General features: G+C 41.1%; 1 long non-coding RNA gene across 1 annotated transcript; it reads right to left on the bottom strand.

Annotated features, from left to right (window-relative positions):
* Positions 1 to 11,818: 11,818 nt before the first annotated feature.
* LOC115027632 (uncharacterized) lies at positions 11,819 to 22,809 on the bottom strand. The gene is made up of 3 exons (XR_003834391.1): positions 22,750 to 22,809; positions 22,294 to 22,417; positions 11,819 to 12,144 (listed from the first exon to the last, which is right to left on the bottom strand). It is a non-coding gene; the product is annotated as an uncharacterized LOC115027632 (long non-coding RNA).
* Positions 22,810 to 27,515: the final 4,706 nt, after the last annotated feature.

The following is a 27,515-nucleotide window of genomic DNA, read 5'->3' as shown; positions in this document are numbered from 1 at the left end:
GGTCAATCAAGTCTTGAAGTGCCTTCTCCACAGCTTGAATTAATTCCACCGTTTTCCGTGGCTGATGACTTCTGACAGCTGGCATTCGCTATATCTCCTCCACTATTTCAATAGTGATAGTAATTTGATTTCTGTGGCGGTTCTCCATGACACGGAAAATGTCATCTGCAGTGTTATACAGGACTGTCTCAGAAAATTAGAATATTGTGATAAAGTTCTTTATTTTCTGTAATGCAATTAAAAAAAACAAAAATGTCATACATTCTGGATTCATTACAAATCAACTTAAATATTGCAAGCCTTTTATTATTTTAATATTGCTGATTATGGCATACAGCTTAAGAAAACTCAAATATCCTATCTCTAAATATTAGAATATCATGAAAAAGTATACTAGTAGGGTGTTCAACGAATCACTTGAATCGTCTAATTAACTCGAAACACCTGCAAGGGTTTCCTGAGCCTTGAAAAACACTCAGCTTGGTTCAGTAAACTAAATCACAAGTATGGGGAAGACTGCTGATCTGACTGCTGTCCAGAGGACCATCATTGACACCCTCCATCAGGAGGGTAAGACACAAAAAGGAATTTCTCAAAGAGCAAGCTGTTCACAGAGTGCAGTTTCAAAGCACATCCACAAAACGTCTGTTGGAAGGGGGAAATGTGGCAGGAAACGCTGCACAACCAAAAGAGATGACCGCAGCCTTAACAGCATTGTGAAGAAGAGTCGCTTCCAGAATTTGGGGGAGCTTCAAAGACAGTGGACTGAAGCTGGAGTCCAGGTATCAAAAGCCACTGTTCACAGACGTGTCCGGGAAATGGGCTACAATAGCCGTATTCCCATGGTCAAGCCACTTCTGAACTCAAGACAACGGAAGAAGCGTCTGACTTGGGCTATGGAAAAGAAGCACTGGACAGTTGCAGAGTGGTCCAAAGTCCTCTTTTCAGACGAAAGCAAGTTTTGTATTTCATTTGGAAGTCAAGGTGCCAGAGTCTGGAGAAAGGCTGGAGAGGAGCAAAATCCAAGTTGCTTGAAATCCAGTGTGAAGTTCCCACAGTCAGCGATGGTTTGGGGAGCCATGTCAGCTGCTGGTGTTGGTCCACTGTGTTTCATCAAGCCCAGAGTAAATGCAGCTGTGTACCAAGAGATTTTAGAGCACTACATGCTTCCGTCTGCTGAAAAGCTCTATGGAGATGAGGAATTCATTTTCCAGCATGATCTGGCACCTGCCCACAGTGCCAAAACCACCAGTAACTGGTGTACTGACCATGGCATTACTGTCCTCGATTGGCCTGCCAATTCCCCTGACCTGAACCCCATAGAGAATATGTGGGGTATTGTGAAGAAGAAGCTGAAAGACACCAGACCCAACAATGCTAATGAGCTAAAGGCCGCTATTGAAGCATCCTGGGCATCCATAACACCTCAGCAATGCCACAGGCTGATTGCCTCCATGCCACGCCGCATTGATGCAGTAATCCGTGCAAAAGGATTCCCAACCAAGTACTGAGTGCATTAATGGACATTTTCAAATGTTTGATTTTGTTTTGCTGTTATAAATCTTTTTTTTTACTTGGTCTGAGGAACTATTCTAATTTTTTGAGATAGGATTTTTGAGTTTTCTTAAGCTGTAAGCCATAATCAGCAATATTAAAATAATAAAAGGCTTGCAATATTTCAGTATCCAGAATGCATGACATTTTTGTTTTTTTAATTGCATTACAGAAAATAAAGAACTTTATCACAATATTCTAATTTTCTGAGACAGTCCTGTAGGTTGTGAGGTGAAGGTCTCTTGTGATTTTGTCATCAAGACTATCCACTAATTGAACCATCTTCACCTCTCTTGAATCGGTTGGCTCCTCTGGAGTGCTTCCCATTCCTTTTTCCACCTGTAGAAGTCCTGTTTATTCCCAGTGAATTTGGGAAGGGCCGTCGGTTGCAACTTGATGGCTGGCGTGGCATAATTTGAGGTCACTGCTGGCGGTGTTGGTCGTTCAGCATCCTCCTTTATCCTTGTTTGTATGAGGTGGACCTTCTTTGGAGGCCAACCAGGGAAAATTAAGTTTGAGCCCCATTTTTTACAAATCAATCAGATAAGGCACTTAGCAATTGAGGCTTATGTATTTAGGTGGAAAACCTTTTGAATAGAAGAAAAACAGAAAAGAGAATTTCCAAATATTTCTATTTCATCAAGCGTTAGAATCTTAATTAATTTACAAATGCACTCACACCACAAACCATATATAAGAAAGTAAACAAGCCGTTCTGCAAACATGTACAACATCAGTTCACCAAGCCATTGTCATTATCCTATTACTATCTGGAAAGCTCCAATTTGACTTGACAATGGATGTGTCCAGGCAGGGGGACAGATCTTCTCAGAGCACAAGCTGACCTCTGACCTCTGGTCAGGTTCAGGATATGTCATGGCCACGCCTCCTGTCATTCCTTGTGTTTTCCCTGGGTCGCCTGCTTGTTTCTCTCTCTGTGTATGTGTCTGTGTTGTGGGCGTGTCGCCCCCCTCACTCTCCCTTGATTGCAGTTCAGTCAACTCACCTGCTCCAAGCCTCACTCCTGCCATCCATTAACTCATCAACCCAGCAGTATATCAACCACAGTCTTCAGCTACTCGTCGCTAGATCGTCTACTCAGCTACAGTGGTAGTTTGCGCCTCTGGCTGCTTGAATTGTGGATTCAAGTACATTTGCTTGTGTGTTTTTTAGTATTAACTCTTACTGGTTTTTGTGCAACAGGATCCCTGTCTTCCTGTCCACCCGCCTGCCTGCTACCTGCTACCCACTTCACCCTCTGCCTCCACGAGCCGGATGTTCTCCGTCCTCCGTCCCCTTTCCCTGGAAATCCCTTCAATAAACCTCCTACCTATTGCTCCAAGTTTGTGTCCTGCGTTTGGGTCCTTCCCTTGTTGCACATGTGACAGGGTAACATACTGCTCCGTATGGTAAGTGTTGTTTAAACTTTTTAACATTTCTTTGGACATACTGCTGCTTGGACATCTAATAAACTTATTTTTTCCTATTTGGTTTCTGACGTGATTATATGAAGTGCCTGAGACAGTGCTCCGATATCACACGCTTAAAACTCAGTGGGTAGATTATCAATCCTACAGCTATGGACTGTTGTTAACCTCTTCCACTACACCATCCTTACCATAGACAAGGGGGGACAGAGGATCTCTAGGGTGAGATAGCAGGTCAATAGTATATGCCACATAGAAGTGGTCTAGAATCTGTGTGTGTGTGTGTGTGTGTATATACATATATACGTGCGCGTACATGTATACATATATACGTGCGCTTACATATATATGCGTGCGCGTACATATTTACACATATGCGTGCACGTACATATATACGTGCGCGTACATATATATGTATATACGTGCGCATACGTATATATGTGCGCGTACATACACATATACGTGCGTGTACATATATACACATGCGTGCGCGTACATATATGCGTGTGCGTACATATATACACATGTATACGTGCGTGCGCGTACATATATACACGTGCGTGCGCGTACATATACACATATATACGTGTGTGTGTGTGTATATATATATATATTATGTATGTATGATAAGAAAAAATTATGTCTGACAAAAACACGATTTCCTGCAAAATTGTAATTAGCTTTAGCAGGAATGCTGCTACCGTGAGTTCCCCCAGGACACGCACTGACACGACCATTGCTGACAATAACACTTTTATTTTTATAGCTGCTTACACACTTTCAACACAAATTCACTACTTCAGACCGTGTGCCACTGGGTGCCTGGCTGCTCTGGCGTACCAGGCCCAGTTGCTCCATAAATCACAGTTCAACAAAACCAACAGCCCCGACTACCGGTCATTAACTTCTCCTTTGTGTGTCAGTGATACGAGGTCCAGCACGGTACTGCATCGAATGTAGATTAGCCAAAAGGCACCAGCTGTGTTAATCAGCTCACCTGGCTCTGCTTTCATTATCCATCCCCACCTCTCTTTCAATCCTGCAGCTACATGCCCACCTCCACATACCATGGGATAGGACCTTCCTCTCAGCTGTCTTTAACTAGGTCCAGAACCTTACGTGGTTTCCTGCAAAACAGCAATTCAAATGAAAAAAATCGCTTGGAGGCCTGATGTACCTCCTTCAAACAACAAAGGACCTAGCCACCTATCCCAATTGCATTCGTCTTGGTGCACACATTTACGGATTATGGACTTTAAGGTTTTGTTTAGATGCTCGACAAATCAATCAGTCTGAGGCTGATAATCCCAGCAATTGACAATAATCCGTACAGTTCCTGTAGTGTGCGTGACATAAACGAGGTGCCTTGGTCAGTTAGGATCTCTCACGGGATGCCAACTCGGGAGATTGCCAGAAACAGTGCTTGCGAAACACTCTTTACAGAGATATTGTGCTGGGGTACTGCAGGATATTGTGTTCCACCAGGGCTAACACAAGGCGATATCCATGTGCGTATAAGAGGTCCATGCCAATACACTCAAATAGAACCTCAATCAAACATAGCTGTGGCTCAGGAGGTGGTCGGAGGGTCGGTGGTTCGATCCCCAGCAGTCAACGTAAAGTGCTTTGAGTGATCGCAAAGATTGAAAAATCGCTATATGAATGCAGGATGTTGGTCTGCCTGGTAAATTCTGAAAATATGTCTGAACAAAGTTAGCATTAGCATTCGCCCAAGTTATTACAACAGCCGGCTTCTCTTAGGTAGAACAGCAGTATTAGCGAAGGGACTTGGGTTGGTATGGTTGTAGGCCTGTTACAATGTAGAGATGAATCATGTAATCACGTGTATGATAAGTTAATGTGTGGATTGATCACTTTTTAAACCAATCCAACTGAAAGACACACTTTCTCAATGACTGAAGCTTTTGATGGATCTGTGGCTCATCCAAGATGCAACAAATGTTTTGTACATTCTTACATTTATTGAATTGTAAATGTCAAAACTATTTACAAACTATTCAGTAACACTTTAAAATACAGGTCGCGACTTATAGTGTAAGTACTAGGGCTGTCAAATTAGTGCATTAATATCGATTAATAACGCAACAAAAAAAAGAACGCAGATTAATCACGCTCTTAGATAACCACCCTTTACGTCAACCGACGCGGCACAGCCACAGTAGCCTCGTCAACATGATGGAAGCGGATGAGAAAGCGTTACTTGGCCCAGTGAATGGAAAGTTTACATTTAATAAACTCCCCATGTAACTATTGATGCTCCGTTCTGTGTGATTCCTGCAGCAAAGAATGTTCGAACCATCGGAGAAAGCCTGAAATATCACCTCAACGCAAAACACTTAGCAGCTAGCTCGGAGCTAGCTAGCACCGCCGCTGATGCTAAAGTGAGCGACCCGTCTCGTCACACACTCTCGTTCAGATGCAGTATGAGTCGGTCTACCTGAGACACATTGACAACTCCATTTATAATGCCTTCTCATTGATTCACTCATCTTGCAAAACTATTTGAATATTTGTAAATGCTTCTCACAGCAAATATTGATATATGCGATTAATTTATCACAAACCATGTAATTAATTAGATTAATTTTTTTAATCGCTTGACAGCCCTAAATCCTCTTAATTTACGGTGTAATATTGTCGTATAAAATACTTACCAGTTCCAACTGGAATTTAAATGTAGGTGCAGCGGAACAAGGGAGGTACAATTGGGAATTTTAGAGAAAGGAAATACTGTATAGTACCGTAGGTACTGGGGACTTACGGTATATGTAATTTCTCCTTGCCTATAAAATAACCTGTAAGTGCTGGGTACTTACGTGGTACAGTAGCCTACTGGCATTCAGCGTTTTCTCTTAATTAGGCTATGCTAACGTATTCCACAGTTATGATGTGCCACCAAAACGTAATACAGAAGAAGTACAATAAAAACAAAAACTTTTACCCTTTGTTCATAACAGTGCTGACTATAATTGCTTACAGGTGACTTCAGCAGGAAAGCTACACCCTTACTTCAGAGAGGGGGTGGCCCAAACCGTGGGAATCAATTTGGACAATTTGTCAACAAAACAAATCTATTATTATTGTTAATCTTATCAGTAGTAGCTTTGGTTGGTTGCTCTGAGGCCACGCCTTCCATTGAAGACTTTGAAAGAAGGGGCGAGAGCCTGTTCCTAACTGTAATATAATGCTCGGTTAACAACAGAGTCGACTTCAACTCAAGTTTTTAAAAGTCTTTGCAATGACAAGTGAATAAATGGTTGGCTTATTTAAAGCTGATGGTTAATTGTTTCTGTAAATTGTACTTCCATTGGTTGTACAATAATTTAACGTATTTGAAGCTAAAGACATTCTTACTGTTCGGAGTTGTATCCTCATAATTGTGTGCACTTATTGTAAGTCGCTTTGGACAAAAGCAGCAGCGAAATGTAATGATGTAATGTAGTAAATCATAACGACGCTATTTGGAATTTTAAAAGGTATGTAAACGATGTTTGCGTGCATTTACAATTCACTACAGTCTAGATTACCTACAACATCACATTCATAAATGTATAACTAAATGCTGAAATATTCAACTTGGGGCAATGATAAAAGTATGTACTTCATTTTTAATTCAATCAGTGTTAAATATTGCCTTTGCAGTAATTGCTGACTCTCGACCATAACTGCATGGATTCACTTCAAACCATGAAAGTGAAATAATGTTTGATGAAAACTCTTCTCGTTTTTCAAGCTCATAGAGAAAAGCATCAGTTTACTGCCGCTGTATCTGCTCTTTTGTCTCTGGTTTACTCCACTTGATCAGAGTGGGAACAGTGTAGGGAAAATGATGGCCTTAGCAGGACAGGGGGTTGAAATCAGATCCCCCTTTACAGCCATTTGCAAAACACTCTTTATAATATAATGCAGTGTTGAGCAGAGCCCCGCTGAGCCAGCAAGCTGCAGAGGCATTTTTAATTGTTGCAGGTGGTCTGGCTCAGGGAACATAGCTGTGATGCTCAGGGATCTGCAAATAAAACTCCAAAGCGTGCATGTGAGAACGGGTACGCAAACAAGAGAGCTGCGTCCAAGACAGCTGTGCTGAGATCGCTGTGCCAAGGTTCAAGGCCTGAGGTAACCGCATGGCCTCCTTTTGCCTTATGTCACTGATTCATAGTCTGTAGAAAGCCACTGTGTATTCAAACTGTCTGCATTGTCATCAGGTCTTCTGAGATTCCACAGAGGGCATCTTTATTATTGTGACAAACAAATCAAGTAGATTAAGATGTGCAAGAAGTGTTGGTGATTCACGTCTGAAGCAACTTGTACGTGTTGTTTGTTTGGGTCATCAAAATATGCTACGGACTAAATTTGGCAAAGATTGGATTAAATATGTGTTAAAAGAGGCAATGTGTTTTTAACAAAAATGTGTCGGACAAAAATGGTTGGATCACCAAATGTCGGATTTGGTGGTCTATTTTTTTGAAGCTATGCAAGTATCAGTAATGTTAATGCCCGGGTCATGGAGATGGGGTGTATAGTATTTATCTCCTATAGACTCACATTCAAAAGGTTATTACAGTAAAATGTTACATCTCAATAACTGTCCAGATAGAAAAAAGAAAAGTAAAAGCTACAATGACACACATATGCTTTTCTATTTGAGAATTGGAATGTGGGTATCTCAAATTGTGTAAGTAGAAGCGATCCAAAACGAAACTAAAAAAATAAAAGACATTTCACAATTATTCTAACATTGAAACTGTAAAGACTGTAAACCTAGACCTATACATGTTTCATTGTACAAACAACGTACTTACGCTTATTAGGCCTAACGCAATTGAAATGACGGTGATCATTTTGCAGATTCCTTCCACAATCAAGGGAATTTTAACCCAATGTAAGAAATGTTGCAACAAATACAATAAACTATCTACCTGAGCACAAGATTTTGGGGGGCTTGGGCTGGGCTGTTCTTATTGGGCAGGTCCTTCAGTTATATGACACTAATAATGTAATAACTTGACCAATGTATTAAAGCGAAGGGCCATAGGAAGTAGGGAAGAGGCCTTTGACTCCCCCACTTTATGATCCCCTCTCCTCCACACTGTCTGTGACTGTAGGTGTCACCGCCCTTCGCGAAGTACAGCGGAGAAGGGAATGTGAATGCGCGAGGCAAAAAAAAAAGAAACTTAATTTTATTTCTTTCTTTCAATTGCTTTATCTACAAACTATTTTGCGACCCCTCTGCAGTACCTCCGTGGACCCCCTGGGGGTCGTGGACCCCCTGTTGAAGACCCCTGGTTTAATTTATTCAAATTAAGTGATGCACATTATATGACAAACACCAGAAATGTATCTTTTAGCTTTTATTTGAGAACATATGGTACTTATAGTTATTTGTAATAATAATAATAATAAATTGTATATATAAAGCGCCTTTCAAAGCTAAAAGCAATCTCAAGGTACTAAAATGCAGGACAACAACAACAACAGATTTTCCGAAAAGGCTTTTGTGAAAAGAAACTCTTCTTGAAGGAGTCGGTGGCCTGTGGAGCCCTCAGGTGTTCTGGGAGGGAATTCCACAGGTGAGGAGCGGCTGAGCAGAAGGCCCGATCGCCCATGGTGCGGAGCTTGGTCATGGGGGGATGGAGCAAAGTTGTTTTAGAGGAGCGGAGGTTGCGTGTGGAGGTTTGTTGGGGGAGGAGTTCCTTGAGGTACGGAGGAGCATTTCCATGTATGCACTGATGGGTGAGTAGGGAGATTTTGTATTCGATCCTGAATGCGACAGGAAGCCAGTGGAGGGAGTGGAGAATGGGTGTGATGTGGTTATATTTTCGCACCCTCATCAGGATCCTAGCGGCGCTGTTCTGGATATATTGGAGCTTTTGAAGGCTCCCGCTTGGAATCCCGATGAGGAGAGCGGTGGAGTAGTCCAACTTTGAGGAGACAAAGGCGTGGACGAGTTGTTCAGCATCTGACAGGGAGAGTGTGGGGCGGAGTTTGCAATGTTCCTGAGGTGGTAGGAGGTCTTGCACAGATGCTTGATGTGGGTGTCAAAGGTCAGATGAGGGTCAAATCTTACTCAGGTTGGTGACTGATGGTGATAGGGGTATGTTTTGATGAGAAAAGGTGATGTGGGTTATGGGGGAAGACAGGACCTGGTGTGGTGTGCCAACTAAAATAGCCTCTGTTTTTGAGCTATTTAATTGGAGGAAATTGTCTTTAATCCGAGCCTTTATCTCCTCAAGGCAGGTGTTCGATGAAGATGTCGACAGTAGGACTGCATGTGGCATCGGGTCGGTTTTTATATATAGCTGTGTGTCATCAGCGTGGCAATGGAATGGTATTCCAAGCTAGCTGATGGGCCAAAGGGCAGAGTGTAGAGGGTGAACAGAGTGGGGCCAAGAACCGACCCTTGAGGGACACCACAGGTTACTGGGTGTATCTGCGAACATGCACCTCCCAAGGATACATACTCTGTTCTTCCAGAGAGGTAGGACTGGAACCAACTCAGGGCGGAGTCAGAGAGTCCGATGGTGTAGTGGAGACGCTGAAGGAGGATCTGATGGTCGACCGTGTCGAACGCTGCAGTCTGATCCAGGAGGATGAGGAGAGATGGGGAGCCAGCGTCAGCCGCCATCAGCAGGTCGTTTGTGACCCTGACCAGAGCTGTTTCGGTGCTGTGGGCGGAACGGAAACCGGACTGGAATTTCTCAAAGAGGCAGTTGGCTTTGAAATAGTCCTGAAGCTGGGCTGCAACTACTTTTTCCAATACCTTTGATAAAAATGGTAGGTTGGAGATGGGCCTGTAGTTGGTGAGGACATCCGGGTCTAAGGTGGGGTTTTTGAGAAGATGGGACATGACCAGTCTGGAGCGAGAGGTTAATGACTTTGGTGATCAGGGGGCTTAGAGCACAAATGTTGGATTTTACCAGGGCTGTGGGAAAAGGGTCCAGTGCGCAGGTGGAAGGTTTCATCCTGCGCATGACGTCCTCAACCTATTTGTATACTATAACAGTGGCTAGAGCTCATTTGGTGGTCTATTTTACAAAGCTCTGTAAGTATCAGTAATATTAATGCTCGGGTCATGGAGATGGGGTGACGGCTGCTCTTATGAAGGGACTGGAAAGCATCATGCCTCCTAACAAAACATCATGAAATATATTAATATCAAAGTAAAGCGTCCAGTTCTGTGACAGACACACAGGAAGAACACGTTAGGAATCCAGGTTCCACCAGAGCTCCACTTGGAAATGTGCCAAAGGTAAATGCAGGCAACAGTCAAGCATGGAATCCTAAACTCTGACATGTTACGCATATGTTGTAAATACAAATCTACTAATACTTACTACTTAATAGTTGTTATGAATCCAATGAATCTCCAACATAGCCTGCAGTATTATTTGATAAGAGGAGGTTTCATGAATGGCAGAAAAAGAACACTGACGTCATGAGTATGTCTGTATGTGTGATCATTTGGATCCACATGTGCAGTGCTTCCACCTGTTGGACCTGCAGGAGCCTCTGCAGGAGAAAAGGAACAAGTAAACAGTAGGCATGTGTTTTACAGCCAGTCAGTAAAACATTGGAATATGAAATGTACATTTCCAACAGTGCAAGTGTGTGGTTTTAAGCAGCTTTGATTATTTGCCAATTTGGTATTGGTTAAGGAGAAGGAGATAGTCAGAAGTTTAAAATGTGAAAATCTAGATTGCAATACTTTATTTTGATGCCTAAATTATTTCAGAAGAGCCCACAAAGTTCTGAAGGGGCTCAGGCAAGCCATTGAAAGCCAAATGGATGAAGAATGCGTTTTTTCCATTCTTGTATATCCCTGTAGGTTACTGTAGCGTACGACTGTACCATAACTGTTGTATGCTGAGACAATGCTGTTCAGTTCAGAAAGTACTTCATGGTGACTCAAACACTGTGTTTTTGGTCTAAACAGAGTTAATTACTGTGATGATTCAGTGTAATGATACTTTAATGCTTACTCACACATGCATAGGAAAGCCAAACGTATCATGTTGTGATAAAACCGAGTGGAATTGAGAATTTTGAACTCTAATAATGATTTAGGTTCACTGCTGACATTTATTGTGGTCTCTAAATGTAGCGCACTTCCCTGTCGGCATGAGAGATGTGTTTTGTCTTGACGACACTCAGTATGGAAACGATTTGAAAGAGCTTAACCAAATGCATTAGTTCCACTGTGCGTGTCCCATGCTGCCGCTGCAAACTCACATGTGCATAAGAGCTCAACATGTCAACAGATTCTTCTGTGTCTCTCCTAACACAACAGGGAAAATGATTCATCAGTTTCAGGATGTTCACTCCTCCCATCCCACAAACTGCAGCATATTTAGTAAGATTCAGATCAAAATCTAAATCCAACATTTTATAATAATCAATAACTTAAAAAAAAAAAAAGTTAATATGGAGTACATATCTCCACCAGGTGACTCTGGGCCTCTTTTGTTCACATCTGTCTGCATGTAAATTGTCCACAGATCAAAACGATTCTCTACTCTGTCAGCATCTATAGTTGTTAGTTGGCATAATGAAAATACCATAAAAATGTTGAGGAAATGAATAATTCAAATTTATAGAAATAAATAGAAAATAAGTGACATTTAAAGTGACAGCATTAACAGGAAGTAATCCAGATTATATCTGAGTTGACTGCTGTGTATCATTGTTTTATTTTCAGTTTATATAAAGCACTTTTTAATCAATGCAGTGCAAGAGAGATTGAAATTGAACATGCTCGCTAAACAAAACTTAGAAAAAACTCAATTATTTTTAACTATTTTTTAATTCCATTAAATTAATCCACAGGCATTGTTTATAAAATGTAATTTGTAACAAAAAGGCATTATTTTGCCACCTGTCATTTAGGTGCAGTTCAAGGGTCTGGCCCTCACTAGCAGCACAGCAACTATTGCTGGTGAAGTGCACACAGCGTGATGAACAACTTCCCTTTCCTGCCGTTCTGCAGCTCCTCGGGGCTGTAAATCAGAGCCTTTGTACTCCAGAAGGATCCTATCAGCCACAGGTGCGGGCTCTGCATGGGGATTAGACAGCCCAGCGCTGGAAACACTGAGAGCCCCGTTTAGCTCAGCCAAACACAGGAGGAGAAGAGAGGAGGATCGTGAAGCAACTGAGCCAGGAGGGCAAAAAAGGGGAAGAAAAAGCCAAGGGTGTCAGGCAGATTGGTGTTTTTGTTATACAAACAGTTCACAGAGGCAGGAAAAAAGCATTGTTCAATGAGGCAAACATCAGTGGGTGGAATCAAATAACTACCCATTCTATGTCTCAAAGGAAGTTCTCTTACCTAAACAACAAAGTAGATAGATAGATAGCTGATGGTTGAGATTATTGTCATTTGAGACGGGAAGACAACATCAGTGAAACAGTAATAACCAGAACAAAACCACTAATGGTCATGGACCAGGAGTCACTCTTACACCAGAGACCATCCATACTCAGGTGAGGACATGATCCCGGATGAAGACTCTAAGATGCAGATGAAAGGGCGAGTATATGGAGCTTGAGTGTATAGCAGCTCTTAGAACATAGTCAGTAATTAACCAGTAAACTAACCTGGTTAAAGAAAAAACAGCACCACCTACTGAGGTTTAACGTAACCCTTAAATCTGTCTCTAGAGAAGCCTGGCCTCCAACAAATGTTTGTGGAAGTAAAACTCCAATGTGCACGCCAAGTAGTGAGGGTTAGGGTGGGGGTTACTAGGACTGTGTGCAGCCAAGCCGCATTTTTGGACACCACCAAGGGGAAAATTCACTGATGAAATGTGGCACAGGTCCAGGGAATGCAATTTCAAGCTCCCACATCTGCAGGAAAGTTGAAACCAGGTTCCTAATTTTACAATGATGATGTCAGTAAGAAGACATGACAGCACTGGGTCGGGGTGCCAAGTCCCCCTGCTCATGTTTTCTCCTCCTTTCAAATTGTTTTTTATATTGAAAGATGGTCATTATATTAGGATAGTTTACAATTTATAAATCTTGAAATTTGCTACATTTAAATTAAATCATATTTTTCATCTTGGGGAGGATGATTACTTGGGGGATAGAAAGTTAAACTTGTATGGCCATCTACTATAGGCTAACATTTTTAAAGTAAAACAAATTACAATTAATTTTTGATAATCAGTTTTAATTTTTTTGTTATTTTAACGTGTAGATGTGTGCAAAATTGTATTTACTTAAGAGAAGTTGTTTTTTTCTCCAGAGCCCTCAATACACGATGTTGGTACTCTAATGTGATATGCAACAGCTGTGTGGGCAGACACTGAAAATAGTTTTTTATGGTTAGGGTTCAAACTTAACCTAGCCACCAATCTCTTATGTTTTCAGAACTCACAGGAGTCTCCGTTGCTATGAATTTAAACAAACTGTTAATAATCCTTTACCACATCTGGAAGAAGAAAGAAAAACAGCTAACGCTAGTTACTTTTTTTCTTTTTACTATTCTTTGCTAACGCTAGCTATTCCCCTGCAGGATGAACACAGCCCTGAGTGTGCAGGCGCTGATAATGACTGCAAACGCAAAGGGCCGACAGCTCAATCACAAAGGGTTGTCTTTGGAATTATTGAAAAAGTTAAAAAGTCTCTTGATTTAATGGACATGGCTATACTCCAATAAGAGCACCAACACGCACCAATGTTTTTGCATTGTCTGCAGGATCTGTGCATGGCAACAACAATATTGTTATTTGCAAAGATAATGGTGAGGGGTGGGGAACCTCCGGCCTCCGGAGACCATTTGATCCGGCCCTCGAGGTAATTCGTAAAATGCGCAAAAAAGAAATCCACTAGACAGCAATATTTTAAACGGGCGACTGATTGTTTTTCCTGGCCATGGTCCTTGAACACAACACGAGCGGAACGTGTCATCACGTGGTCACGTCATGTAAAGAAACGTCAGTATTAAACAAGACTGTCATTGACATCAGTGAACGCAGCATGGCGAGTGTAAAACAGAGAAAGGTGGATGCGGAATGTCACTTTCCAGGAGAAATGGACGAACGATTATTTCTATGTGGAAGTAAAAGGCAAGTGTGTCTAGGTTGTGCGGACGCGCTTGCAGTGATGAAAAATAATCTTCAGCGTCATTAGCACGAAACATGCCAAACTGGACGAGCTGAAAGGACGAGTGCGTTTGGATAAAGTTAACACTCTTCGGCGGAGTTTGATAGGAAAAAGGTTCCCCACCCCTGCGCTAAGCGGTCCTAAAACAGTGGTTATCAACTCGGTAATTGAACCCAGGCTTTCTCAGTCTGGCTATGAGCGCGTTGACATAAAAGGGCCAATGTTTGCAGCATATGATCAATCACAAACACGGACAATTGTACTGTCAGCAGAGCAGAACATTTTACAAATGAAGAGCAAACTATAATATTTGACAAGTAAAAAAAAGTTAAACACATTATCCAGTCTAAAAGCAACACAAAATACCAAATGCAGGAAGCACAGCTTCTGACTGTGTGAATACTTAAATTAACAGGTTAATAATATCAGTCACATTAAGACAATTACAAAGTCAGCCTACTATCACTTTAAGAATATATCAAGGATTAAAGGATTTATGTTTCAGCAGGATTTTGAAAAACTTGTAATTTATCTTCAGTAGATTCGACTGCTGGTGTGTTTACAGGTCTCACTAAAAACTGTATCAGACAGCTGCAGCTGCTTGAGAACGCTGCTGCTCGAGTCTTCACTAACACCAAGAAAGTGGATCACATCACTCCAGTTTTGAGGTCTTTACACTGGCTTCCTGTCTGTCAAGGAATTAACTTCAAAATATTACTGCTAGTTTATAAAGCACTGAGTGGTTTATTCTGATCTTCTGCTATACTATGAACCATCCAGAGCTCTCAGGTTGTCAGGGACCGCTCTGCTTTCTGTCCTAAACATGGAGAAGCAGCGTTCAGTTTTTATGCTCAATAAATCTGGAACAAACTCCCAGTAAACTGCAGGCCTGGTCACTGGGATTTCTATTGACTATAATTACTCTGGATGGCATTAGTCTTTGATTGGGATATGTCCTGTAAACTTCTTCAATCTACGTAAGAATGCTCAAAAACGTTGCTGAAAATCTAGTGCACTTGTCACTTGATTATTATAATTCCTTGTTATCAAGATGTCCCAATAAATCCCTAAAGCCTCTCCAGCTGATCAAGAATGCTGCGGCATGCATACAGACATGAACTAGGAAACAAGATCATTTTTCTACCATATTAGCTGCTCTGACCTGGCTCCCTGTAAAATACATAATTACATTTGTATAATCCTTCTCCTCACCTACAAAGCCCTTAGCAGTCAGGGACCATGTTATCTTAAAGAACTCATAGTATCTTATAACCCAACTAGAACATTGCGCTCCCAGAATGCAGGGTTACTTGTAGTTCCTAGAGTCTCCAAAAAGACGATGTGAGCCAGAGCCTTCAGCTATCAAGCTCCTCTCCTCTGTGTTCGGGAGTCAGACACCCTCTCCACATCTAAGAGCAGGCTAAAGACTTTGATAAAGCTTATAGTTAGGGCTGCTCAGGCATATCTCTCCCTCTATCTGTCTGCATTCATGTCCCATGCATGTTACTAACCCGGGGCATCATTCCGGAGTTATTGTGTCTCTCGTTTTGCAGGTTGTCACGTTTAATGCCTGCTACTGGATCATGAGTCGTGGCTGCGCCTGTTCCCGTGGTCCTGCTTGACACCCATGTTATTATTGTTGGCGGCACCTGGAGGCTTTTTGACCTCCTCCTGTGTCCATCTTTTTCATATATGTTCACATAATCATTTTTGTTGTATGTTTTGTAATAAATGTTGTTACCTTCCACCACCAAAAATCAGGACTTATGCTGATATAAATATGTGATTAAGAAAACTGAGGGGCTGCAAACATCACTGAAGTTCCAACAACAACAACTGTATGTTTGGGAAACCTGTGTAAAACATGGCCTAAACAAAGACAAATGGCTCTTCAATGGACTTTAGCTAGTTTATGTGTTTTTGTGAGGGAAGTGTCATTTCATGGTGAAACCCTGCAATTGAATGAATGGCCATGTTTACAGTGGAATCTAAACATGCCCTGTCAGGAAACAGGAGGAAAGGGGCAGACTCCCAGCGGCCGGGACTTGGAAGGCAGTCGGCTTGGAGGGGAACTTCTAGATGGCTGCATCTGTACTGTAAGTTGCCCCTGTCAAACGATCTTTACCATTCATTGAACGCACCAGAGTTTTGCCTTTTAAGTTGTAATAGAATAAGGCAATAAACTCACCAAGCTCATGTGCTAAGAAACTCAGTGATGACTGCATTGTTATTTCATGGTGTATCATTACAACCTACAACAAATTAAAACAAGATGGCAACCAGCAATCTTTAACAATACAAAATGCATTCAAATGAGTCATAGCTTAAGCAAACAAACAGGTGCGATACCATAAAATCCCCCCTTGAACACAAACAGCAGCAGGACCACAAGCCGAGATCTTTGACCATGACCTCAGATAGAGAAAAGTTTCACATACTGAGTCACTTAACTGAAATGTTGCTGCTATAAACACAAACACAGGGTTTCAGTGTACAAACCACATGTGTCCATAATGAAGTTAGGTATCCAAACAGCAAGAGACGTGAGGAAGTGTTCATGATGTCACTGAAAATGTTGTTTTACAACAGGAATAAACGCTTGTTCTTTGTCATTATCTATGAAACAGCTTTTGCTCTGGTAAATTAATGACGGCAAGGCTGATGCATCAAAATAAATAAACAATCCTTCATGCAAACTGGGCAGCTGGAAAAACCCAAGGCCTGGAATATATCCTATAGTGATATTTAAATTCACACATTGATGCATTTAAAAACATTCCACCAGAACTTCTTAACTTGACGCAATAATGGCCAACGAAAGGATTAAATGGTAGAGGGACAGCATTCATGTGGCGCTTCTCTATTGTTTTGCGACCATTCACAGCGCTTTTACAAAACCAATCAGCATTCACCCATTCACACTCATGCAACGTTGGCTTTGCCATGGGGCACAGGGTTAGGTATCTTGCTGATTGGTGGATGACTGCTCTACCAACTGGATTTAGCTTCTCAAAAAAATCCTCATACCTAAACAAGTAGGTTGTTTGCAGGCAGCAGTGTGGGGGCCTGGCTCAATGGCACCTCGGCAGTGCCCAGGAGGTGAACCAGTACCTCTCAAGGAACTGGTGCACTCTCCATACTTGGTTCATTTGGGGATTTGAAAAGGCCTGGTTCCCAACTCAAGTCCCTACGGACTGAGCTACAGGGGCCAACATGGCTCAGTAGGCTGGCGGACAGGCCGGGCTGGAGGCGCGCAGAACCGTTCAGGAGGCTGGGCTGGAGGTGGGTGGAGCCGCTCAGGAGGCCGGCGGAGAGGCTGGGCTGGAAGCCGGCGGAGCAGCTCTGGAGGCCGGACTTTTACTAGCTTAATTGAATTATTAATCAGCGTTCTAAATTGATAGTTTATTTAATATATAAGACTAAATTATAAGACTAAATTAGCTGGCTATCATTTTCCTTAGACACAAAGGTGGTGACCCCTCGTGGTGATTTAATGTAAATGAAATCATACTAATTCATATAATTAATAATAGTTTTTGGAAGTTAACTAATTCCTTCTCATAGCCATTTTAATGCCTTGAAATACTGCACCTACATATTTGTAGTGCAACGACATTATCCACCCCTATTAATAATTGTATTAATATCAACATATGAAATCCCATCGTTCTTTTTGGCACTGACTCCTCCGACACTCAAATTACAAACATATTAGGTTCATACTCCTTTTTTTCCTCCACAGTGTAAAAACCTTGGTGGGTCATTTGATAGCAACCTCGCTTTAAATAGCCACATCAAATCCGTCATACAGTCATGGTTTTTCAAGGAAATTTTCGAAAATGGAAAAAGTCTGACCTTTTAGATCCCCATGTGCCATCACAGGCCCTGAGGTATTTAAATGCTGTTCACTTAGTTGTTCCTAAATACAGACTAAAACACAAAAGTGGCAGAGCATTCGCTATCAGGGCCCCCAGACTTTGGAACAACTTTCCAGAGGAGATAAGGAAGTCTATTTCTTCATTTAAGACTTTTCTTAAAATGCACGTTTATAGTCTAGCCTTCCTGTGATCTTTCGATTTTATTTGACCTTCCCACACCATTTGTTTAATTGTTTTAACGTTGTCGTGTTTTTTTTACTATGTTTTATGTCTTTTTTGCTTGAATTTACTTATTATTTTTGGATAGTGCAATTTTTTAATGTTTTATCAATAACACCTTCGTGATGACAACCTGCCCTCTTCTCCCCCCACCACCAACTACTGTAACCATAACTAGCAGTTTTCCAGGCATTCCAGTACTTGACAGAGGGCAAGTTGATTGACAGGCTGAAACCCACAAACTTGTCATTGTCACTGTGCCATTGTTTACTACTATATACCGGCTTCAGTAGTTTGAGCTACTGTACGCAGCCCAGTACCTAGTACTACTAGTAGTAGTAATCTAACTGTAGATTGGTAACAAAGAATGAAACGTTAATGATGCGCAAGAAGATTATTCGAGCCACTGCCAATAAAGCCTTACCTGGGATCCAAGGGGAAATTATAGGCCTTACCGTCCTGGGCCTGGTAGCTGCTGAACCCTTGTGTGATATCAGTGCTTCATGCAGCATCGGAGATGGCGATTGAAAATTCAAAAGGGGACATTGTCCACAAGAGCAGTGCTTTCCTGAAGCAGCTGAATATGTTTTGTTTTTATAAAAAGAGGTTAAAGCAGCCAACCAGTCAACAAAGATGTCCCTCTCTGACATTAAAAAGGATATTATAATCCTACGGAGTAGATAATGTATTGTCCTGTGTTATGTGAGACCTCATCATTAGGAAGAGTTCTATGATGCTCCTGTACAGGGGGAGCAGAAGGTCGGGTGTAACTCCGGGTGATGGTTTTTATCTTGTAGTCTGTGATAATTCTTAGTCTAGACCACATACTTTTGGTTTTGGAGCCCGTAGCACTGACATATGACAGCTACAGTGGCTTGGAAAATAACATTATGGGGCACTTGATTTGATACATTTAGGCTACTGTTTATTAGACCACAAATTAGACAATAATGAGCTAGTTAGTGCACTCACTTTCCGCCGCTAGGAGACTAGTTCCGTAACATCAGTCTCGAAGCAAAAGTACTGTTTAGACCCAGCACTGCAGCTAGCCACCAGCCTGCTGTTCTGCTTATTTTCTGTAACTTAACTGGTGTAGCATGAAAGCACATTGGAATTAGCAAGCTAGCGAGCTAACCAGCCAGCTGCTAAATGAGTAACATTTTAACTTCATCAACATACTCTTGTCACAGCTTAGGAAAGCTCATCACAAGGTCGCAGTCTCTCTGCTCTGCACAGACTCTGGACCCGCTCATATGAGTAATCCATCACTATGTTTGTAACTGGTAATAGAGACTGTGGTCTACCTCCAGGGGTGCAGCTCCGCCACAAAACTAGGGATCACAGCACTCAAGTCGGTTAAGACTTTTTCCTTCCCCGATGCTATGGTCTAAGATTTAATGGTCTCTTTGCAGTCAGGACCCCCACACTCTGGAACAATTTACCTGATGAGAGGTTTGCTAAATCTATCATTGATTTAAAATATCTTCTTTAAACATTTTATCTTACTTTTATCTCTGAGTGAATTTAATTTAATTTAAATGTATTTATTTTATTATTGTGGTTTTATTGTATGTTTTACTTGTTCTGAAACACTTTGTAACATTTTTAAAGTGCTAGCTACATAGATAAAGTTTATTATTATTATTATTATTCATTATTTTGCCACACTCAATAAATGGTTAAATGGATACTACTTCTACTCTATTTTATTCTATTTAATTGTGTACTCGCCACTTTACTTTCTTGTTCTTTTGAGGTAACAAGGTAAATTTCCCCGTTGTGGGACTAATAAAGGATTTCTGATTATTATTCTGATTAATGTGCACACCTGTTAGAAGCACTGTGGTCCAGTTAACTTGACACTCACCAATGTAATTTATATTCAGTGGAAGCAGTTGCTTCACAATCATCAAAGTAATATGTACATTTAAGAGTTATTATCTGTAAGTGCATTTACAACCACCTGTACATCTGTGTCCATGACAGTCACGCTTATTGGTTCGCTTGCTATTAAGAGAAATGTCACTATTCATAGGTCTACCTACAAAGGCCTGATTGGTCAATCTCAACTGGGGAAGCAGTGATTAGGGAGCTTAACACCAGACCTGTTTGCATCACTGACCTGAGATTCAATCCTGTCTGTCACACTGCTTTTGTTTTTCAGTACCACTGGGAGTCATCATAGTCTTCAAATTATACACATAGTGGGATCAAAAGTTTTACAACGATAGTTAGCATGTTTTTTAGCTCTAGGCTTCACATCTGGATACACTGCACAATTAATCTATTTTGCTGTCTGTTTTCTTCTGGAGGGTAAAACCGTGTTGTTTGTATACATTAAACCTGCCTTAAAGCAAAGGAATGAAATACGTCGTCTCATATTCCAAAAAGGATTTTTCTATAGACTTTATAGTGTTTCTGTGGAACATACTTGTTTAAACGACTTGTACATGGTGTGTTTGCTAACCCCATGAAGCATTCCTCTCTCTCACTGACAAAAACAGATGCAGTCATAAAGGCATTTATTGGGAAAGCCTTAGTTCTTTCTTTAATGTGAAGGTTGCACCTGCTAGCCTAATATGATCCCTCCTCTGCTTTGTGGGAGAGGGCTCCTGGTGTTTTAACACCTTCTGGGAGTCCCAGGTGCATGCTCCGGCACTTTGCCCAATTTTTCCTCTCCATGTTATTTTTCTCTTTAATTTGAAGACAGCAGAGGATGGCAGTACACTGGTACGGAGAAAGAAAAAGATTACATATGAACACAGGTCCTCTTTCAGAACATGACTAAATGTTCTCAGTTGTCACATCGCTTAATTTTTTTTCCTCTACTGTCAGTTGAAACAGTACCATTTGTTTGTTTCAGCAATCGTATCATCCTCAAAACTCTAAAACTGAGTTTGTAGAGGCTGTATGTTCACAAAAAAACAGAATAAATGTTTACCTATAACCCTAAATATGCAATGCACCTAGCTAAAAACATACAGACAATGTTGATTTTGTGAGCTAAAAATGTTGCCTTGAATGTGGAAGTATAGTGAAGCTCACGGAGTGTTCAAACTGGTTCATCCTCTGGGGAGCATAAATAATCATCAGCACATTTCATAGCAATCTGCTCTTTCTTTTGATAGAAGTGTAAATTAAAATGTGATGATGGTGGTGTTAGGGGAAAGGCCTAAGGGGTCACAGACACTTGAGTGTTCATCCTTTATGCACCATGAATATGAACAGCAATGTTTCTGGAAATCTAGGTAGTTGTTTGCGATATACCTGTTCAAGGAAAACCTTTGGCCTGATAGCAGGGGATCACCAAAATCAGTATTCCATTCCAAATTTAATGGAAATCAAAAGTCCATTCATCCATGTTCTGGACCTGGTCATTGTGGTAGCAGAGTTAGCAAACTACCTGAGACAACCCTTTGTCTAGCACAGGGGTGTCAAACTAATTTTAGTTCAGGGGCCACATACAGCCCAATTTGATCTCAAGTGGACCGGACTAGTAATCATATCATAATAACCTATAAATAACGAGATCTCAAAATGTTTCCCTTTGTTCTAGTGCAAAAAAGTACAAGTAAATTCTGAAAATGTTCTAATTTAATGAACTATCTTTTTACAAAACATTATGAACAACCTAAAAGTGCAATTTCAACAATATTATGCCTCAGTTTATAATTTAGATGCATTACAACTTACAGATCACAGTGTATCAGGCACAAAACATTTAGTCACAGGTATCTGAAACAATATAGTATTTTACTTTATGATCAAAACAACTTGTCAAGATATAGAAATAATTTTAAAATGACATTCATTTCCACATCTGTGTAGTAATCCTGACACACCACAAAAACGAAAGTGGCAACTATTAAGGAAGAAGGTGAAGTTACCCCCCTGCCTTGTAAAAAATATAATACGTATAAAACGTATTCATGAAAAATACATAAAGGTTCTGTCTCTTTGTACTGCAGCTGCTGACTGACATTATATTTCACACTGTTCAATGTCTTTAAATATTTCCACAGTAAGTATTCATTTTCACAGAAATATATAATGTGCAAAAGTGTCTGAAGCATCAATTTACATTAAGTAGGCTTACTCACAGTTCAGTTTGCTCCTGAAACTTGGCATCTTTTAGCGTCAAGTGCATCAATATCAGGCGTCAAATCTTGAGTAGCAGGAGTCCAAGCCCACCGAGGCAAATGTGTCCTTCAAATTTGAATCACACTGCAAGTCAATTACTTCAAGTTAGATGTCGACAGATCAGAAGCCTTGACCGTGAACGGCGAGCGAAACACTGCAGTATGGCTTTGATGCTAATGCTATTTCGCTAGCAATAAGGTAGCTAGCTTTCACTTCTGCATCGCCGATATCTCGGCTACGGGTAACAACAGACTGCTGTTTCTTCAGACCCGCTAACAATTCATTTATCTCCTCAGTTGTCCTTGCAAACTGTTGTATTTTTCGCCATGATGAGTCTCATAGTGACGCCAAATATTATATTCTTTGAGCACTGAAACCTGCGGTGAACACACCAAGCACACAGCTTTCCCACTCACCTCTGTGAATAAATAGGAAACGGACCATTTTTCTTGGAAAACTCTACACTCCGTGTCCACTTTTCTCCTTTTTGACAAAGACATTTTGGGTAATGAGGCTGCGAGTGTAATGTTGACAGAACCCGCCAGCTCCAGAAGTTTTTTTACCGGCAGAATAGTTTGCTTGCTTGGCAGTGTTGTGTGCGACCCCCAGTGGACACATTTGAAATAGCAGTTACTTGTATTGAAAATTTGAAGTTAATGCCTTCGCTGTAATTTTTACACTTTGCAAAATCATCCTGTGGGCCGGACTGGACCCTCTGGCGGGCCGGTTCCTTCTAACTGGATGTGCTTGCATCACCACCTCCAGATGTCCAAACCACCTCCATCAGCTCCTGTGAAGGATCAGCAGTTGTAGTCCAAGTTTGTTCCAACTGTCCGAGCTCCTCATCCTGCCCCTGAGGGAACTCCAGACAGAAAAAATTCATGTTGGTTGTTTGTGTCTGTGATCTCCTACTCAAGGCTAATAACCACAGAGATAAGTACATAGGTCCAGTGGTAATTTAGAGCTTTGCCTACCGGGCAGCCTGGTCATATGAGAGGAACGGCACGGCCTGTTAACAGGGCATCAACACTAATTTCAAGAAAAAAGTGTTTCATGTGTAATATAATAATGTGCATGGATGTTGTTAATTAATAGGCGGCGGAGCCGAAGGAGCATGCGGACAAGGGAAGGGGTGTTAGATAAGAGTTTAATAATGACGGCTGTGGTTTAAGGACCGCATTTAACCCTCTTACACCTGCTTTCTGCAAAGTAAACAATGCTGTTACCATTTTATGAGTCTGACTCATAGCTTACTTTAAACGCTTTCACTCTGCACTTTAATCCATAACTTCAGCAGGGGTAATTCAATGCTAATCATCTTTCACCACGTATTATAGACAGTACACTTTTGTTCTGTGGACGGACAAACTGAATTAGACTTAAGCTTACATAACATTAACATAACAGAATATAATTATGATTATATGATTTGCTTCATACTTTCAGAACATTCAGAAATGCAGTAAGGAAGGGACTAAGTCTTCTGTTTCACTTTTTTTTAAAGCAATGCTGTGGAAGGACTTTTAAATGTGTATGTGTGTGTGTGTTTAGATTGCTTGTGTTTGAGGAACTCACCCTCACATTGCATACATGACATACATAACACAATTATAATACTGTGAATAGCCACAGTGAGCATTTTCGATTTCCCTTCACCCAATTGCTAAAACAAAAACAACAAGTATGGCTGAGCTTGAAATGACCTAGAGCCTGCAAGCTAGTTCAGCCGATCTAGAGTGTCTTCTTAGCGGTGTACTGAAGCTGTCCGTGCTCTGTTCACTCTTGCTAACATGCCTGACGTCACACTGCTCACCTTGAAGCAATGCTGATACTTGCTGCTGCTGCTGCTGCTGCTGCTGCTGTTCATACAACATCTCATAAGACTTGCCTCCACCCAACAAGTGGAGACATGTCTACTGTCCTATGGGGGGCACTTAACATGGTCACTCCCTGCTGTGCTGATCTTGTTGTTTCCTTGTGGGTAGTGATGAGGTCAGAGGTGCCAAATATCAACACTGTACATATTCTACATTCAATTAATCATCACGTAAATATCACAGGAGCTTTTCTAGTGTTGCTTTCTGTTAAGATGAAGTATACTGCACACTGAGTGTGTTATTCATTCACTACCATTACCTATGGTAGTGAATGAATAACACACTCTTTGGGGAGATACAATCAATGTGTATTCTGTGTTTCTCAAAAGTGACACAGTGGTTCTTATAAAGTAATGTCAGGTAAATTAATCCTGATCTTCATTAATCCACACTGGAAAGACTATCACATGTATTTGTCCTACCTCAATCAATATGTATTACGACACTACGAATATGTTTCTGCACTATTATGTATTTTCTGCACAATTATGTATTTTCTGCACAACTATGTATTACAAACATAATAGGGGCACTTCCCCTTTAAGAGTAACAGGTCAACAAACCATCACTTCCGGACTGCTGACGGAGGAGCGTGTAGGCGCCAAACTGGGACCAATGAGGAGAAGGTCAACGCCTACTCCATGTATTAGATGCGAATTTTCAAATGTTTGGGCACACCTGGAGCGGAGCCGTGAGACCGTAACGATGGGGCTTTTTGAGCCATGCGGTCTATGGAAACGGCGACGCGAAATGTGTCCTCAGCTGAGAATATTTTCTTTGTTTGACTTATTGCGTTAAATAAATATATAGATTACATCAGGAGATTGCTGTTTTGATTCGACATTTAAGCTCCGAGTTCTTCAGCTTTTTCCTACCCTTTAATTGGCGTCCCTGGGTGGGCATCCCGAAAGGAGAAGTGAAGAACGATCGCCGAGTATCGTTGACTGGTATTCATTGCACGTGCAAAAGATCAGGTGAGGGTGAACACCGGTTAAAAACAAATATTCACTGCAGGTAGACTAGGAAAACTTATTAATGAATGCCAGCAACAATGTTCGACGGTCATAGCTAATACAACTGCTGTTAAACGATAAAAAGCAATCCTGAATGTTGAAATACAAGTGATAAGAGCAAGCATCGAAGATATTAATGATGTTAACGATATGTATGAAAAGCTTTTGGAGAGCTCCAGCATTGTCTGGTTAGAGTTCTAGGAGAACTTATATTTATTCAACCAAATCCCTGGGGGTGTCCGGGCTGGTACCGGATAAAGCTTATGGTAAGCTTGCATTGAATGTAGTTTAATACGAAAACACCTTTGGAAGGTAGCTAAGAAAGCTTAGTTAGTTTAATGTTAAAAAAGTCCTTTGGAAGGCAGATAGGTATAGTTTAATTGAAAGACTTCTGGGAAGCCTAGCATTAGAGGCTAGTGTTGTTTACCAAAGGAGGATAGTGATTATAATCCTGAATTACGTGAGAACCGATGACGATCGCCTCATAGTCTCAGATGTTGTATATCATCTTCTTTGCGGCAAGCATAGTGTAAAACATGTAAAGATTTGTGTATTGTTGTATTGTTGTGAGTAAAGTGTGACTAAAGCAGGCCTAAGGCGAGGCTAAGCTAGCGTTGATATTTAGCTAATGCATTGGAGTTTGTAGAACGGGTGAAAACTGTTCTAACTGACTGGGGGACGGTTGTGAAATCAAACAGAACCGTGGAGTGTATGTGAAGTAGTTTTAAGTTGGAAAACTGTGAAAGAAGGAGACGTTTTTGCGAAAGGCCTCAGAGATTAGGACCAGCTAACGGTGGCCACGTGATGCTGGGTCGCTAATTCCGCCTATGATGTGATGTTACGAGGCATGTGAGAGTAAATTGTGATAAACCAAACCTTGAGTCTTATGCTGGAGCAGTTTTGGGTGGAAATAAAATGCATAAGTGATGTAGTGACCGAGTGATTAAAACCAAAAATGCGAGTTTTCTCCAAACTGGAAGGAGAGAAAATTTAGAACAAAGAAACCTCCATTTTCTCTTCATCCGGTTGATAGCTAAATGCCTCTGGTGGACAAAATTGAGACTACAACTAAAAGTTTATAGAAACTTTACAAAATTTAAACACCTCCACCTATAGGACGGCAATTAAAGCGCACCTAAATTTAAAACCGTGCACCAGCAGACAAATTGGTAAATTACAATTAAAATCCAATTGAATTGAGGAAAGCTAAAGAGAAGAAAAAGGTGAAACCAGAACCCCAGACTGTAGACCGGACGTGAGAAAAAGGACTGACGTGAGAAAAAGGACTGACAAGAGAACATGACTCCCCAGCAACGGGGATCCACACTTCCGGAACCAGGTTGTATATCTGCATTCACACACACTATCATAGTCAATTAAAGGAGGCTGAATTGTAAAGTGTAGAAAACTGTCTCTTATATGTTTTTGAGAAAACATGTTTAATAAGTATGTGGATGACAGATATGTAGACTTTTTGTGTAATTCTGGAGCAGACAGAAATGATTAGAACAGAACAGAGCCGCAAAATACCAGCTAATGATAGATTACGTTCAGAATAATAAATAATAATAAAAGACTTTAGTCAAGAAGTGTCAGCATAACTCATTTAACACACACGGTCACGGCTTCTTTGTATCCCTCTGTAAAAGGCCGGCGTGATTTCCTCTTGGATGGCTGTCCGTTCCCACCTCTCCCAAAAATATTCAAACCTCATGACATTTTGTGAAAGACTATAATCGTCGACAGACGAATAGTAGGGAGATAGAATCTTCTGAGAGTTTAGTCTAAACAGTGTAGGGAGCTAGAAGCTCCTGAGGGTCCGATCGTAAATGTCATGAGGAAGAAATATGGTGAAGAGAGTTTGTAAGATAATAGGGAATGAAACAGCTGACAAATTATTTAAGAAAATAAAGTTTTGGTAAACTCATCTGCTTTAGAAATACTGGACTATAAGAAGCCTTTTATTTAAACAGCAGACTTCATGACATTAGTATTAACACAGAACCATGGAGATAAGAGTAGACCAGTGATTCACTACTCGTCACAACTAGACCCAGTAGATAAGGCGATGCCTGACTGCACATGAGCAGTAACTGCAGCTTCAATGGCAGGTCAGGCCTCTGCATCAAGTGTTATTCAGGCCATTGACTTTAACAGTGACACATGCAGTGTCAGTTTTGTTTTCACAACCGCATCTGACTATAGAATAATGTACAACTTTGATCCATCTACATTATTTCCAACAGCTGAGGACGGAGAATCACATGACTGAACGACAGAGACGGACAAGGA

The sequence above is a fragment of the Cottoperca gobio genome, chromosome 22 (assembly GCF_900634415.1).
Source record: "Cottoperca gobio chromosome 22, fCotGob3.1, whole genome shotgun sequence".
Taxonomy (NCBI): Eukaryota; Metazoa; Chordata; class Actinopteri; order Perciformes; family Bovichtidae; genus Cottoperca; species Cottoperca gobio.
The sequence above is the reverse complement of the archived record's forward strand: the minus strand, read 5'-3'. Positions and strand labels throughout refer to the sequence as shown.